The sequence below is a fragment of the Heptranchias perlo genome, chromosome 21 (assembly GCF_035084215.1).
Source record: "Heptranchias perlo isolate sHepPer1 chromosome 21, sHepPer1.hap1, whole genome shotgun sequence".
Lineage (NCBI taxonomy): Eukaryota > Metazoa > Chordata > Chondrichthyes > Hexanchiformes > Hexanchidae > Heptranchias > Heptranchias perlo.
In genome coordinates this window covers 31,173,764-31,189,035 of record NC_090345.1, presented here as the reverse complement: position 1 = coordinate 31,189,035, position 15,272 = coordinate 31,173,764, and the positions used below count along the sequence as shown (strand labels likewise).

Below are 15,272 nucleotides of genomic sequence, written 5' to 3'. Positions count from 1 at the left end.
TACATCACCCTTAACCTTCTCTGCTCTAAGAATAACCCCAGCTTCTCCAGTCTCTCCACGTAACTGAAGTCCCGCAATCCTATTAAATCACCTCTGCATCCTCTACGGACTTGACATCCTTCCTAACGTGTGGTGCCCAGAATTGGACAATAATCCAGCTGTGGCCTACCAAGTGATTTATAATTGTTTAGCATAACTTCCTTGCTTGCATACTCTATGCCTCTGTATGAAGCCTTCTCAACCTGTACTGCCACCTTCAAAGATTTGTGTACGTATACCCACTTTAAAATTCTACCATTTAGTTTATATTGTCTCTCCTCATTCTTCCCATCAAAATCTCACTTCACACTTCCCTGCGTTAAATTGCATCTGCCATGTGTTTGCACATCAGTCTGTCTATGCCCTCCTGAAGTCTACTACTATCCTCCTCACTGTTTACATTTTTCAGTTTCATATCTGCCAACTTTGAAATTATACTCAAGTCCAGGTCATTAATATTTATCAAAACTATGCATCATAATTTATCTAAAAAAATTTACAAGTGAAACTAAACTAAAACATATTTGGCGTCTTGCCATGGTCTTTCATTTTAAGTAATCACCTGACAATAATTTTTAGTGCAACATTTTGTGCGAGGTAGCCTTATTGGCAATATCCAGTGTAGACATGACCAATGGGTGGCATATTTCACAAAAGGTGAAACAGAAAGTAGTCCAACTAGTTCTTCAACTGTCTGTTAAAAGGACAAGAGTGTGCCAATGTCCTTTTCATCCTGGTGTTTAATTTCACCTAGTGTGGCGCAGCACTTAAAGTAAAAGCGAATCGCTCACAAAAGGAACTACTTCCAACTCCAGCAATAACCAGAATACCTTTGGCCTAGTAAATTTTGGGTCTTCTTGCTCCATTTAAAAGCACATCTACTATGCAGTAGACCACTTTTACATTGCCTTTCTCCATTAAATCAGCTTTGCAACTGAGCATACATAAGGGAACACTGTTTAAAAATCCAGATAAAAACATCATTTTTTTTTGCTAAATTGACTTTTTACAAGTGAAGGGAGTGACAGGAAACTATGCCTTCCTGAGTATACAACAAAAAAAGCCAACTTGTATACCAAACCATGTCCCATTATTTCCTATTGAATAAAATTCCTGAAGCAAGCATAGCACAGAATTGGAAAAATTGTGATCAGATAGTCAGTGGCTTAACTATCCAATTCAATGCTCAGATTGTTAAATATAGACCATTAATTGACAAATCTCCAGACATTTCAGATGGCCAAATCATTTTTGTGAAATTTAATCAGGTATCCTCTGGGCTTCCTCCTCCCCCTCTCTTGCCCCAGTTAAGTTATTGAATGGTGTATGATGCAAAGATTTTACACAACAGAAATCCCGTTTCAAAAATTTGCTTTGTTGCAGCCATCATAATTCAGATACAATGCCAGTGTCACAAAAGGAATGAAATGCAAAGTTTTTCAATAGACTTTATTGCTGATTAGCTTTTTACCTTGCTGATGCAACTCCCAATATATCAGCAGTTTGTACAGTGGAAAAGCAAGTCATACAGGGACTGAATACAATTCACTAGCATTTACAAGTACAGCAGAGCACATTTTAAAATTAACTGATACAATCACAAAATAAAATTTCTCCTGTACAGTATATAAACTATTACCATTCACTGCAGTTTACTACCCAGGAAATCAAATCCAATTTAAGACTGACATTTTCAGTGCAGGGTCACTGAAGTTGAGGTTCGATGCTGTACCTTATGCGTCACAGCTTGTTAATGATTCCAGAGAGTCTTTTAATACCTGCATCTTACCTAAATCCATTTAGTTTGCTCAGGCTATCGCAAGTGTAGGATTTGAGACTTTGTCTATAACCGTCGAGAGCCCCACACACACACACACAAAAAAACCCCAAATAGGACCTGCAGTAGCTTTGACCATCTTAATGTCACAGCATATTTTAATACAGTGGAACTCTTCATCTTTCAATGTGCAAGTAAATAAAACTGTCAATGAGCAGGAAACAGAGCTTTACCTCAGGATTCAATTTTCCTCACAAATGTTCTACCTTTTAAAAAAAAAATTAACTATTCAAATGGCAGCAGATTGGTACTATAATTTGTTGGCTTTCAACATAGCAGGGTGGGTCTTATTTTCACAGATGCACATGGAAGTCCAGTCTTTTGTCTCCACACCACTAAACAGTGGCTTCATTGAAAACAAAGACATCTGGTTGGCAGCAGCCAGACTGGCTGAAACTGTCCCTGTATAGGTAGGAAGGCACCTTCTGCATTGATCATCTGTACAGAGTTTTATGAACAATTGGGGAAATTATTGGTAGGAAAAACCTTTGTACATGCAGGCTTTAAATTTAAAAAGGCTCCCAAAGCTGCTCTAGTAGCACAAGAGGAGAACGGAAGAGTTATCCACTCAAGCTACCAACAGCCATGGGTTTTTTTCTGCTAAAACCACTTTGCACAAGAGAGAGTGGTTTTACCAGAAGTATGAATGTGCTGAGCCATTTTTTGAAGCTGCTCAGTACTAAAGATAGGTTAAAGAAACAAGTCAGTCACTTTTTGTTATAATTGATACTGCAATGAGAAATCTTTAACATATTCCTTCTCAGAAGGTACTGCAAACAATTACAAGATGAAAAAGGCAAAAGGACTAAGACTTGTACAGGAACAGGTTTACAAAATATATAAATCACAAGTCATGTACACTGATGATCAGCAATTTTAAATACATTTGTACGACTGATCATTCAGGTTTTGTTACATACCTCAAACTCAAAATGTAATTTTGCAACAAAAATAGGAGGAGCACTGGGGAAGCATTTTCGGACAAGTGTCTTCTGGCTCCCTAGATATATAAACTCGAGTTTGACAAGACAAATCGAATTATCTCATAATCCTAAGTGTTAGGAACAGGTCATCTGCCCACATTTTTTTTCTAATGCTCATTATGGTTTAGAGGAAGCCTAGAAGCAAACATTGTATCTAGAACACCCCTTCGTGCAATATTATGATACTGAGTTCCAGTGAAATCATGGAGAAAAATGGTTGCGGATCCACTAGCTCCACACATGTAATTACTGGACCACATCTTTCACGATCATACACAAAGAAGTTCCATACAAAATAACCGCTACTTTCTCCCCCCTCCTAGTTCTGATTCGCCTTTTCCTTTTTAAAGGCACCAACTCATGTTTCGGTACAGTTCCGCAGGGCACCAGCAACCTCCAGGACCTCAAGTGTCCATCCTTTACATGCGCTATTCAACTGGAGGATGCATTTCAACTGAGCCCAATTTGGTCCTTGTTTGATATCTGCACACAAGTATCTTGCAGCAGGATCAAATGGACAGCAGTTAGAAACAGGACCCAATTTTCACTCCTCCAAGCCATGGCCACCATGTCTCACTGTACAGTTAATGTTACCCTGGCTAAAATCAGGCACAAACCTAGGGCCCCTCCTGATGTGTATGGCTCAATATTGCAAAGAGGTGCACTTACCAACTGGCATATTGTGGAAGTGCACTAAAGACAGTTCTAAAGCATAAAACAGGGTAAAAGACACCCTGGTAAGCATGCAGGTATTGCCGTTTGAACAGTTATTATGGGACCATTCACTGTTTCTTTAAAAAAGGACATGGACTCAGTTAGTGAGCTCCACTACACAAGATTTATAATGCATACTTGAGACACCTACCATTTAAAAAAGACAAAAACAATGCACTCCACAAAGCTGTTAACCTGTTCAACAAGTCAGATATCATTATGCAAATAATCTTAATTATGGCATGATTTTCTTTAAATTTCACTTTCCTCTATTCGTTAAATAATTTTGGTTCATTTCTATGGAAGCACTTCAGTTTTTGGTAAACTTCATGCACAGAATAGTACTAGGAGTGAAAATATAATGGTAGAACAAAGCACCTAGAGCAGGTCAATTGATTTACAGTGTCCTAGACTACACTTTAAATCCTCCAGGACAGTCTGGTTACATGATGTCCAGTTAATAGCACATCAAAAATTAACTTGATATCATGGTTTTCTCAGTTTGTGCACAACATATATTACAGCTAGCCACCATTAACACCAACCTTAATTGCTACGCTGGAAGAAGATATTGTAATTAGAAACACAGGTTAATGCCACCCATGATTCTTCTGTATAACCCATTATATTGCTTTGTGTCAAATGAAAGGGACAACATCCAATGTTGCTCAATATGGGTGCCACCTAGCAACTTGGATCTTTCATTATAAATTTACAGGAGAATCACTAATGTTACAATTTCATCTTCAGATTTATTGTACCATGGAATTATTTTAGCACAACTTGTGCATTAGGAACATGTCCAGTCAGTGCTACTGGAGGAAGAGGTAACATAAGCCTTTTGCAAGCCTTGCATCTAGTGCACTGTGATAATCATATGCTGCTAAATGCTAATGAAATTGCAAACAATGCCCAATATGCCATGCAATCATTGAGACAAATGGGCAATAGTATTTAAAGACATTTTATACTCACTGTATTAAAACTACTGCACTACATAATTTTAAAAAATCATTTATGAATCAAAATAAAAAAGGCCCTCTGGTCTTTATCCATTACTCACCCCCATTACCTGGATTTTTTTTGCAGTAATTTTATTTAGATTGAAACATGTCTTAGACAATGAAAGTAGTGACTTAAATAGCTACATTCCAAATTATACTATTCACTGTCCACCCAGAATATGGGCTACATCACAACCATGAGTCAAAAACCATAAGAGCCAAAAAAAATGTCAGACTTCTTTCTGCTCGGTCCTTTACTCTTGCATGTCACAGCTCAAGCCCAGTCCTTCAGCTTCTCCAAGATAACTCGTCAGAATTCACCAGGATCCGATAGCCATGTAAATGGCATACAAAGTTCTCCAAGGGAGCACTGGCTGAAGTTCATAGCCATTTAAAACATAGGAAGGATATCCACTCATTTTTTCCCCCTGATCTTCGGCTATCTTAAAAAAAAAGAAAGGAGAATTACTGCATCACAGGCTGATTAAAGAAGGTTGCAAGAACGAGTAGTTGCACAGCAGAAACACATTTCAGCTACTGGATTTTGACATTATAAAAAGCTAATTATATTACACAGATGTGCACAGCAAATGCTTCTGTAATGGTGACTTGACAGTAATTCATTTTGGGACACCGAGACACCTAATAAAAAGATGCTAGACAAATCCAAACCCTTCCAACCTTTTAAAAAAAAATACCAGGGCATTTATAACAGTAGAATGCGATGAGTTTGCTGATCAATTAAACATTATTTTTTTTTAAATCAGCAGCTCGAAACAACTTCCAACACTTCTATGGGCCACTAAAGAAAACTGATGACAAAGACAACCAGAGTCTAGAGTCTTTGATCAATATACAGCATCTGACGGCAATACAATGCTCTAAAGATGTAATATCCTCAATTAATTAAACTTTAGTAAATATGTACTATTGATGATCTTGTTCATACAGCATTTAAAGAATGTTAGCATCTGTTTTAGGACTGCTTTGGAAAAAACACCGGCCAGGACAGCAGGAGAATTACTCTGCTCTTTTAAAAAGTGCCATGGGATTTTTTGCATCCATCTGAGGATGAACAGTGCTTTGGTTTAATGTCTCATCTGAAAGAGGTTCAAGTGCCTGCTTCTGACAACTTACACTTGTATTAGGTTCCATCTCCTGTGTTATGGGTGCAAGTTCAATAAATTTGAGAGATTCCAGTTTTCATAACACTATTGAAAAAGCCTAGAGAAACAACATGGAAACTGTAGACCAGTAAAATTAGCATTAACTGAAGGAAAGGCTTTTAAGATACATTTCTGAATGAACACTTCGATAAGCATAACCATTAAAGCAGTCAGCATAGATTCAAGAAAGGAAGATCACATTTAACTAACCTTTCACACTAACAATAAAATGTCTAAAGATCAAAAGATAAGTAATGCATTGAAGCCAGTTTTCCATCCAGCACAAACAGGAAGCAGGGAACCATAAATAGGGACTTCAAAGTGGATAGGAGGGTCTCAGCAAGACACCAAGGGGTTAATTCTGGGATTGCTGCTATTTTCGACGTATATGAATTACTTGGAAGAGGATATATTAAGTGATAGTTTGCAGGTAGATACCGAATATCTACCTGCTAGGACAAATAATGCTTCAAAAAGGGTTTAGATCTCATAGGCAACTGGGCCCATCAGTGACAGATACAGCTCAATATGGATAAATGTAAAACAAATTAGTATGGAAACAAGGAACCAAAAGATGGAGTTTATGTTAAATAAAACAATGGTATAGCATGTTGATCACAAAGAGGTCTTGGGGCTACAGCAGATATATCAATTCAAATATCAGTACAGTCCTTAGCTATCCAGAAAACAGCTAATTACACAGTACAAACCTAAAGACGTTATATAGTTGCTGTATAAGGCACTGTCCAAATATCTGGCGTAGTGTGCCATTCTAGTCACCTAATCATTAAAACATAATACCCTTGAGAAGTGTGTTTCCAAAACCCTGCATTTGCCTAGATTTTGAAAGATTTTTTAAACTTAGACCCTTCTGTGCTCATTTTGTATATAAAAAGCAAGTCTAAAATACTGAAGACTGTAAACATTTCATTAGCAAAATTGCAATTTTCTAAATGAAATGTTCAAAATTCATCACGTTGTGGTTTGGAAGAAGGTATAGGTGCAAAATTATACTCTGTGACAGAGACATCTCCAGTGAAGCAAAATACTTCAGCTTAACCACATTCATTTTCTATGGCAACTATGCACATAAATCCCTTCGGAAACCAAACCAATCAACCTGGCTAGACAGTAAGTGTCTGTCTGAATGGCCGTCGAATGAATAATTTACTTATAGCCCTCTGTAAACAGCCCGTGTCAAGAGTGAAAATGACACAAAAATGAAAAAAGGCTTTCAATAAAAAGTGAGCTTATACACATGAAAAAGTTTACCCAATAATTTGCACAACTTAAAAATTAAAATCCCTTCCAATACTAAATAGTATGAAAATCAACATGGAGCCTCATCAGCACATCTCATATTGTATCCAGTGTTTACTGAACATTTAGATCTAACTGAACTCTGTGGTAAGCGTCAGTTGATGTGACCCCTCTACACAGAAGACTCTTGCAGTCACAAATTTCTTTGGTTGGGAAGTTGCAGTAGGGAAACTCTACCTGTGAGCAGAAGGCATAATGACGACTAACTAACCATTTCCTCTCTGTAGTGCAAAGCGTTATTTCAAATCACTATCTGGAAACCCAAGGGCCAAGTAAAAGTAGGAACAGAATTAGGAGGAAACCTGGAAGATTTATCTGCAGGCAGAGATGCTAATGAACAACTACATACTTAGCAATGTTTTAGTTAACAGCAGGTCAATGGGCACTGTCTTAAAAACATGCAAGGCCAAATACATTGCACTGCAAAACTTGTTCATCCCTTATAAAAGCAAGACATTCTCCCAAGTATAAGATACACAAGAACTTCTGCTTAGAATGTGGTACTGGCCTAATTAAAGTAAAGTATCGATTTCTACTGCAAAACCATTAGCCTCAAGTCTTGGAGTGATTTTAATCTGAACACTAAGTGGTATGACTGATGGGCAAGAGCAAAAATGGAGATAAAAAGAAATACTAAATAAATTAGTGAAAGAAAAGCAGCAGAAAAATATTCATCATTCTTTCACAAATCAAAACACCCACTTTAAGGCCTGGGTTGTTGACCCTTCAACTGATGTAAAATATAAATTATTTTTTTTAGATTTAACTACAAAAAGACTTACAGCAGTATAAACTCAGGCTGGCAGATCAGTTATATAAAAAAAATGGTACAAATGCACCAATAAAATTCCCACCATAGACTGCCACCTTACCTTGATTTTGACCAGGAAATAACAGGACAACTTAGCAATGGAGGAGGGGTGTAAAACAAAAAAAGTGCACTAAAGGGGGTTTGCTCCTGAACTTTCAGGTTAAATTCTAAACCATAAACTTGAAGAAACTTACCAAGTTCAGATTTTTCTCTTAATTAAAACCCCAGTTGTAGCAGCAACATTCAAAATTGATATAGTACCTTTAACACTGGCAGACCTTGTGATGGAGAGGCTATCAGGTCTGAAGCTCAGTTCAAGGTCAAATAGGACATCAAAGTTGTGACAGTCTGGTTTAGAGAAAGAGTGGCAAGGGAGGAGGATGGAGTCTGAATTTGTGGCCCAGGGCCAGTGATGATGCTTCGGTCTTCCCATGTGTAGATGGAGGAAATTACAACTCATCCAAGACTAGATGTTGGAAAAGCAGTGACAGTAGAGGCAGTGGAGAGACATATGGTGGACCAGTAAAGCTGGGTGCCGTTAGCATACATTTGGAAGCTGACCCCATGCCTCCAGATGATGTTGCCGGGGGCAGCATGTAGATGAGAATGGGGCATGAGCTGGAAGATCTCCATTGCTGGAGATGCTTTCTTTGGCACAGATAGGAATGAATGGAACCAAGGGGGCAGTCCCACCAAGCTGGACAATGGACAGTGCAGTCATCCATGTGAAAGGCTGTGGAGAGATCAAGGACAAAATGAACCATGGTCACAGCCAGAATGTTGTTTGTGACTTTGGTTGGGGCAGAAAGCTGATTATTAGAGACAAAAGTTGTGGGAGAAGAAAGGGAAATAGTTTGCAAGTACAGAGGGGATTAAGAGTGGGTTTTTGATTAGGGTTTTGAAACAGGGAGACAAAGTTGGTTGGTCATTTAGTGGGCAGACAGGATTAAAAAAAATGAAACAGCTGAAAAGTCTGGGGAATTGTGACGAGATGAAGTTGACTTTTAGATAGGTTGGAGCATCAGTTATGGACCCTTTTTAGGAGGAGGGGTGGGCGGAGTGCCACAGTGCAGTTTGTCCAGTGGAATCAAAGGGCAGAAGTGGACTGGAGAGTTAGTCAAAGTCAGAAGAGGTTGATTCCAGGATCCAATGAAGGAATGAAGTAACCTCAGGTGTTAAGCAGCATGCACTCGTGGATCTGGTGGACCAGCAGAGCGAGGAGCAGTGAAAGAAAAGCTTAGGCACCAAGTAATAAAAAGAGCAAGCTGTTCAGGATGTGAAGGGTAAATCCACAGGATCAGTACAGATGAGAAAGCTGCTCCAAGGAATAGCAGCAACAGGAGCTCGAGGAGCTAGGTTAACCCAGTCCAGTGAAGGGTGATGGAAAAGTTCTAAAGGATGAGTGGAGCAGTCAGCAGCCACAGGAAGCAAGCAGATAGCAGCAAAGCAGGGTTCATTCAGCAGCATGAGTAGAATCCAGAGCAGGATATGAGTCAGCAGGGACATAACAGAGCTAGAGTAGAGTAAAAAGTCCCAGTAGAACAGCACAAACTGAGTCCAAAAGGAGAAGGCCAAGTACTGGAGTCGAGGCAGTGCAGCGTAGGATAGCCTCAGTAGTGAAGGTGGAGGTCACAGTAAAGCCCAGAAGCCAGCGGAGAAATAGAATTCAGTGCAGGATAAAGTATATTTCTGCCCAGGACCCAAAACAGAACAAAATCAAAATGCCAGCATTACACCTGTACCATCCTGAAGTCTAGCAGGTAACAGCCTCGTCAATAATCAGGAATTAGCAGATATGCAGTCAGGCTGACATCACTTCTCATGCTTATGGTGGTTTTTTGGTGTGGGGCAGAGCAGGATGAAAGAAATACAAAAACCTAGAGACATAATAGTAAAAAAATTACTGAACTGGCACTGGTAACTTCAGCACTGAAATATGGGAAAGGATTCAACGTCCAACAACATCCCATTTCTTCCTAGTGCTGTGGTTCTCCAAAAAAAGCATACGACATCTAATGGCCAGACTTTAACAGTCACTGGTGATCAAAATAAAAAATGTCTGAAACTTAGATCACAGCAGTAAGGCTCAAATTTGATTTGGATAGTTCCTTTGAGCATTGCTTCAACCTAGCAGTGATCCATCGGCCCATCCCATTCCTCACATCAAATCCTTGCAAAACCCCTGTTCAACTTGATGGTGACCAAGAAAAGCAGCCCATTGATGAAAGGCTTAGACAAAACTTGCTCTAAGCACATGTGTACAGCAAGAACTTCACTTACTAGTCAGCTCTTAATCACTAATTAATTATTCTGAAACTAGGTGCCATAATCTAGAATCAGCATATAAAATCCAGATTATTAGAAAAGACCCAGTTATGCTGGATGTTCTCCATGGGCCAACTCCACAACGAACACTCATTTTAATGTTTTACCCATGTGGATGAGAGGACAAAAAAAAGTCGTTAAAAACGCTAATTACAATTGAGCTGCAATGCATACCAAAAAAGGATGGCACAATTGAACAGATGCAGCAAAAAAAATTCAGAGTCCACTACCAGATTAGACAACGAGAACAAACACACGATGGCATGAAACCAATGTGACCTACCAGATATATAAGTAACTGGAATACGTACTAGAGCTGGGCATTAATCAGATCTCCATTTGTGAAGGCATATCAAGGAGCACCATCAACTGTAGTAACAGGCTTTACTTATAGTAGACTACAAGAGAATGTTTCTCCAGGCTATACAAAATTAGGTCACATGAAAATCTCTCCATCAATACATATAACCCCTTATTTCTACTAATTGTTGTTTCATAAATCTGAACATTTTCTCTATATAACTGGGATATACAACCTTAAAATGGTAAAGATGGCTAATTATAGTAACAGCACTAAAATCTCAAGCTTAACAGTATTATGCAAACAAATGTATCCAAAAATATAAGAGAATAATCAGCTTATAAGTCTAGGATAACTTGAATGCCTTTTATCCTTTTCAACATCCTTTGGTTGGTTTCAAAAAAGGAGGGAAAAGTAGTTGGATTAAAAAGTGGCTATTGGAATAACAGGTTTCTACAGATAAGATGTTTTAACATGCAAAAAAACTTTCACACTAAAATGTGACAAACCAGAAACACAGAATCCTCTCCAATTCACTCAAGATTGTTTGTAAATCATGGTGATGACTATCATTCTCACCAGATACGGTATGTCCCTTCATACAATTTAAGCAAAAAGATTCTGCCGGTATATGGAGCTCCCAATTGACTTTTTGGCAACTTTTAAAGTTGAGAGTTTTGCAACATTAACAGAACAGTGTATAACTACAGCACCACTGTTTTTATGCCTGGTATACACTGCTGCACTTAATGAAAACAGCATTTGTCTTGGAAAATTATACAAAAAAGATAACTGATTTTAAACAGTACTAGAAGGCAAGCATCCAGAAGCCTAATGAAAACATAAAAAGGGTACAAAAAATGTGAAATCCAAACTCCAACTGCCTCAACCAACTTTAGCAGAATTCTCCAAACGAAAAAGCAAGTTGAAGCATATAGGCAAATGGAATCTGGGAGTACTCAGAATTAGGTCTTCCTGCACCAGCTGTAACAAAAACATGATAAAAGAACCCAAGTGTCGGTCCTTGAACCACACATCTCTAAGCAAGGCATTACAGCAATAACAAAATGTAATTAGATATATTAGGTACAACACAGGAGGCGACCATTTGGTCCATCGTTCCTCTACCAACCCTTTGAAAGAGCTTTCCAGAAGTCCCATTCCCCTGCTCTTTCCCCATAACTGCAAATATTTTCCCTTCAAGTATTTATCCAATTCCCTTTTGAAAGTTACTATTGAATCTGCTTCTACCATCCTTTCAAGCAGTGCATTCCAGATCATTACAACTTGCTGCGTAAAAAAATGTTTCCTGTCACCTCTGGCTCTTCTGCCGATCACCTTAAATCTGTCCCCTCTGGTTACCGACCCTTCTGCCACTGGAAACAGTTTCTCCTTATTTACTGTGTCAAAATCAGTCATGATTCTCAACACCTCTATCAAATCTGTTGTAATCCTTTATACACTCAAAATAACAAGACTTTTGGAGGGACCGATCAAATAGTTACATTCTTTAAAGTTTCACAAAAATACATTTATAACATTGCAAAAGTACGATATTCTACATTAGAATCACTAGTTAACATCTATCATTAAAGACTTGGGAAGGCAATGGCAACATAGCTCTTCACCTACACACAAGGATCAATTAGATGCATTACTGTAGCTGAGTGGCTAGTCCTGGAAAGTTTGTTCCTCCCCCCCCCCCCAAACGAGGGAGCACACACACCGCCCCCCCCACCCCACCACACACACCCATATACAGTTACCAACCACACAACCCCCCCACACCCCAATGGCTATTCCAATCACTCATGCAACTTCTCTTCTCTCCACCATATGAAGCTTTCCCAGGCAAATTAAATTGTAATCATTAACGAGCTTGTTTGTTTGTATATTCTTGGCTTGATTCACAGAACATGCTTCAAATATTCCTAGAACACAGACCTTCAGGTGGTCAGTAAGTTTCTATACACTTTGGAAAGGTATTCAAGATACAAAAAGGGAGTTAAAAACACTTATTGTTTGTCCATCACAAAAGCCATTTTACAGATGAACAGAAGTAAATTTATTGGTTTAAACTGAAGCAAGAATTTATTCACCACTCACGCATACTCACTCAGTCACTATTAATAACAAACATAAAAACTCAAAAGATGCATCACAATACTGCTGTATTCACAATTTTTCCCCCAACTCCAGGGCCTAGGAAGTTTATAAAAGGAGACATGATGCCACTGGGGTACTGCAGTGTTTTTCCCAGTACAGTACCTGGAAAAGCCTTTGGCTTGGGGGAAGGGGAGAGGGGAAGAGTGCAGACAGCAGCCGTGGCAACACGTGAGCCTAGTAATTACTTTTGGCTACTGCTCCACTTCTCATGTATGGAGAACTCAATGAATTCAGTTAGCAATTCCCTACTAGTGCCTCTTTATAAAAAAAAATTACAAATACATGCAAGCTGTTTGCACATGATTTGGAGCACTGTTCATGGCCTTGTCCTACACATCTACCTTCCAATGCAAAAATAGCAGTCCTGATCATGAGGTCTGAATAAATGAGACAAAAACGAGTACGTTTTTGAACCAGACATTTCCATTGTTGTCACCCATTTTCATACCTTTCCACAGCTTCAGGATTCAAAGTCGCTGTTTACATTGCCAGCTGTTTGTTGCAGTAGATAATAGTATGGCTGATCGACAGACCGACTTGCATTTATATAGCACTTTTCACGACCTCAGGATGTCCCAAAGCGCTTTACAGCCAATGAAGTATTTTTGAAGTGTAGTCACGGTTGTAATGTAGGAAAGTTCCCTTTCACAATGCTTCTGCAGAAGTTAGGTGATTGATAGACATAATATAATTCGGCCTTATTTTACAGCACATTGCCAGGACTTAACGTAATAACCAACTAATTGGGGCAGCCTTTAAGGCATTAAATTCTTTTGTGCTCAGACCCGTGAAAAGTTACAGGCATACGTGTTCTGTTCCACATGTATTTTATCCCAGTGTAAACATTGATTAAAATATATATTTAAACTTGGGATAATGAAAAAGACATAGGTAGTCAATATACCTAATTTGGCACCCACAATATTTGCTCGCATTAGCGCCACTTTCTTCTACACGTAATCTAGTCCCTCCTTACCTACATTTCGAAACTGAAACATTTGCATTTAAAATAAAATGACTAGCTAATTTCCTGTGGCATTGCTCACGGTGAGTCATGAGTGTTACGCCAAATAGTATTACCTAGGTCATTAGCTTTGGGGGCAGCCCAGGGGCACTGGGGGGAGGTGTTCAGTGATTTTGACATCACTGGGAATGCAGTCTAGGCTTTCATGTGCCCCAAGCGTGGGTGGGGGCCAGAGAATGTGATCCAAATGGCCCTCCCTCTCTACAGACTGCAGTTCCAACTGTCAAGTCTCCTCCCCAACCTGACTGTAGTCCCTTTTGAATGACTAAGCATCCATGGCACTAATGTCCCCATTATCAGCTTGGTCCTGTCTCTACATGCTGCCTTAAATGCAATTAGTACACTATTAGATGAGTTTCACTGGCTTAACCCAGTCTAAAAGTTGCCAGTTAAAACATTCTAAAATTTCTTACCCTCACCTGCGACCTGTGCAAATCAATGCTTGTCAATCACAGCAAAGGCCTGGTTATCAGCAACATTTTCTTTGTCCCTCCGCTGAGCTTTGGGGCCTACATCGAAATGTTCAAAATCGGGAAAAATGGTAGAAAATGTGGCTGTGATTTGCTCACAGTGAAGCATGTCTAAAACAGATTTCCAGCCCAGAGCCACTGAAAAATTGGCAAGATGGAGACAAAGCGCTATGGGCCTATAAATTTTTAAAAGTGGTTCAACATTTTGTCTATCTTTATTAAAAAAAAAGCATTTTGATGTGACTGTTTGTTGAACCAATGAACAAATTATTTACACTGGTCATTCCCATATACAGTTTCAAAGTTAAAATGTTGATATGAAAGCATTACAAAAAATCCTGACGACAGGAAGTTTGTGGACACAAAGTGCATGTGATTAATAGAATTCTATTCCAGTCAGAAGAAAACAAAACAGAAAACATTGGAAATATTGGTCAGAAATGTTAGTCAGAACTGGACTTTCAGTTCTGACGAAGGGTCATCGACCTGAAATGTTAACTCTTTCTTTCTCCGCTGATGGTGCCTGGCTTGTATTTCCAACATTTTCTGCGCTTTTTTTTTTGCCAGATTTCCAGTGTCTGCAGTATTTTGCTTTTGATCCAGTCAGAAGATCTTTGCTCAGGGCAAAGTTCTGTTCTACGTACTTATGTTTAGCCTTTGGCCCTCAATTCACCTCCTTACTTCTACAGCTATCCATCCACTCCACCACCCCCTCATGTCCAACTTTGATACCATTGTCCCCATCAATACCTTTACTCCCAATACCTGGGAGTAAACCAATATTCTGGTTGATCCTCTGGTATGGACCCCATTCTTCACTAAAGTCCAAGGGGCACAAATTTGAGCATAACTGGCACACAATTGGTTTAGCCCTCCATCACTAGATCTAGCTAAACCTCATATGAAGTGCCACTGGCCTCACTCTCCGCTACCAAAATCAGCCACTAATCCAGGATCATCTGGAGAGTAATGATAGCCCCCTAGCTTCACTCCTCCACTACTAACTGTCTCCTTAAACCTCTCCCCCCAGTTGAGACCATACTTCAACTATTTTCCCTATGCCCATCAAGCTAAACTTCCCCTATGGTTACTTCTGCCCTAAACTGGAACCC

The 15,272-nt window shown here is 39.1% G+C and overlaps 1 protein-coding gene across 2 annotated transcripts in view; it reads right to left on the bottom strand.

Moving 5' to 3' along the window:
- Positions 1–1,473: 1,473 nt before the first annotated feature.
- Positions 1,474–15,272, bottom strand: part of pwwp2b (PWWP domain containing 2B) — a 33,678-nt gene continuing 19,879 nt past the window's right edge. The window contains exon 4 of one of the 2 annotated variants that reach the window (XM_068002416.1): positions 1,474–5,020. The gene's annotated coding sequence lies outside the window, so the exon portion shown is untranslated. The remainder of the gene's footprint in view (positions 5,021–15,272) is intronic. The other variant, XM_068002417.1, reaches the window with a different exon arrangement.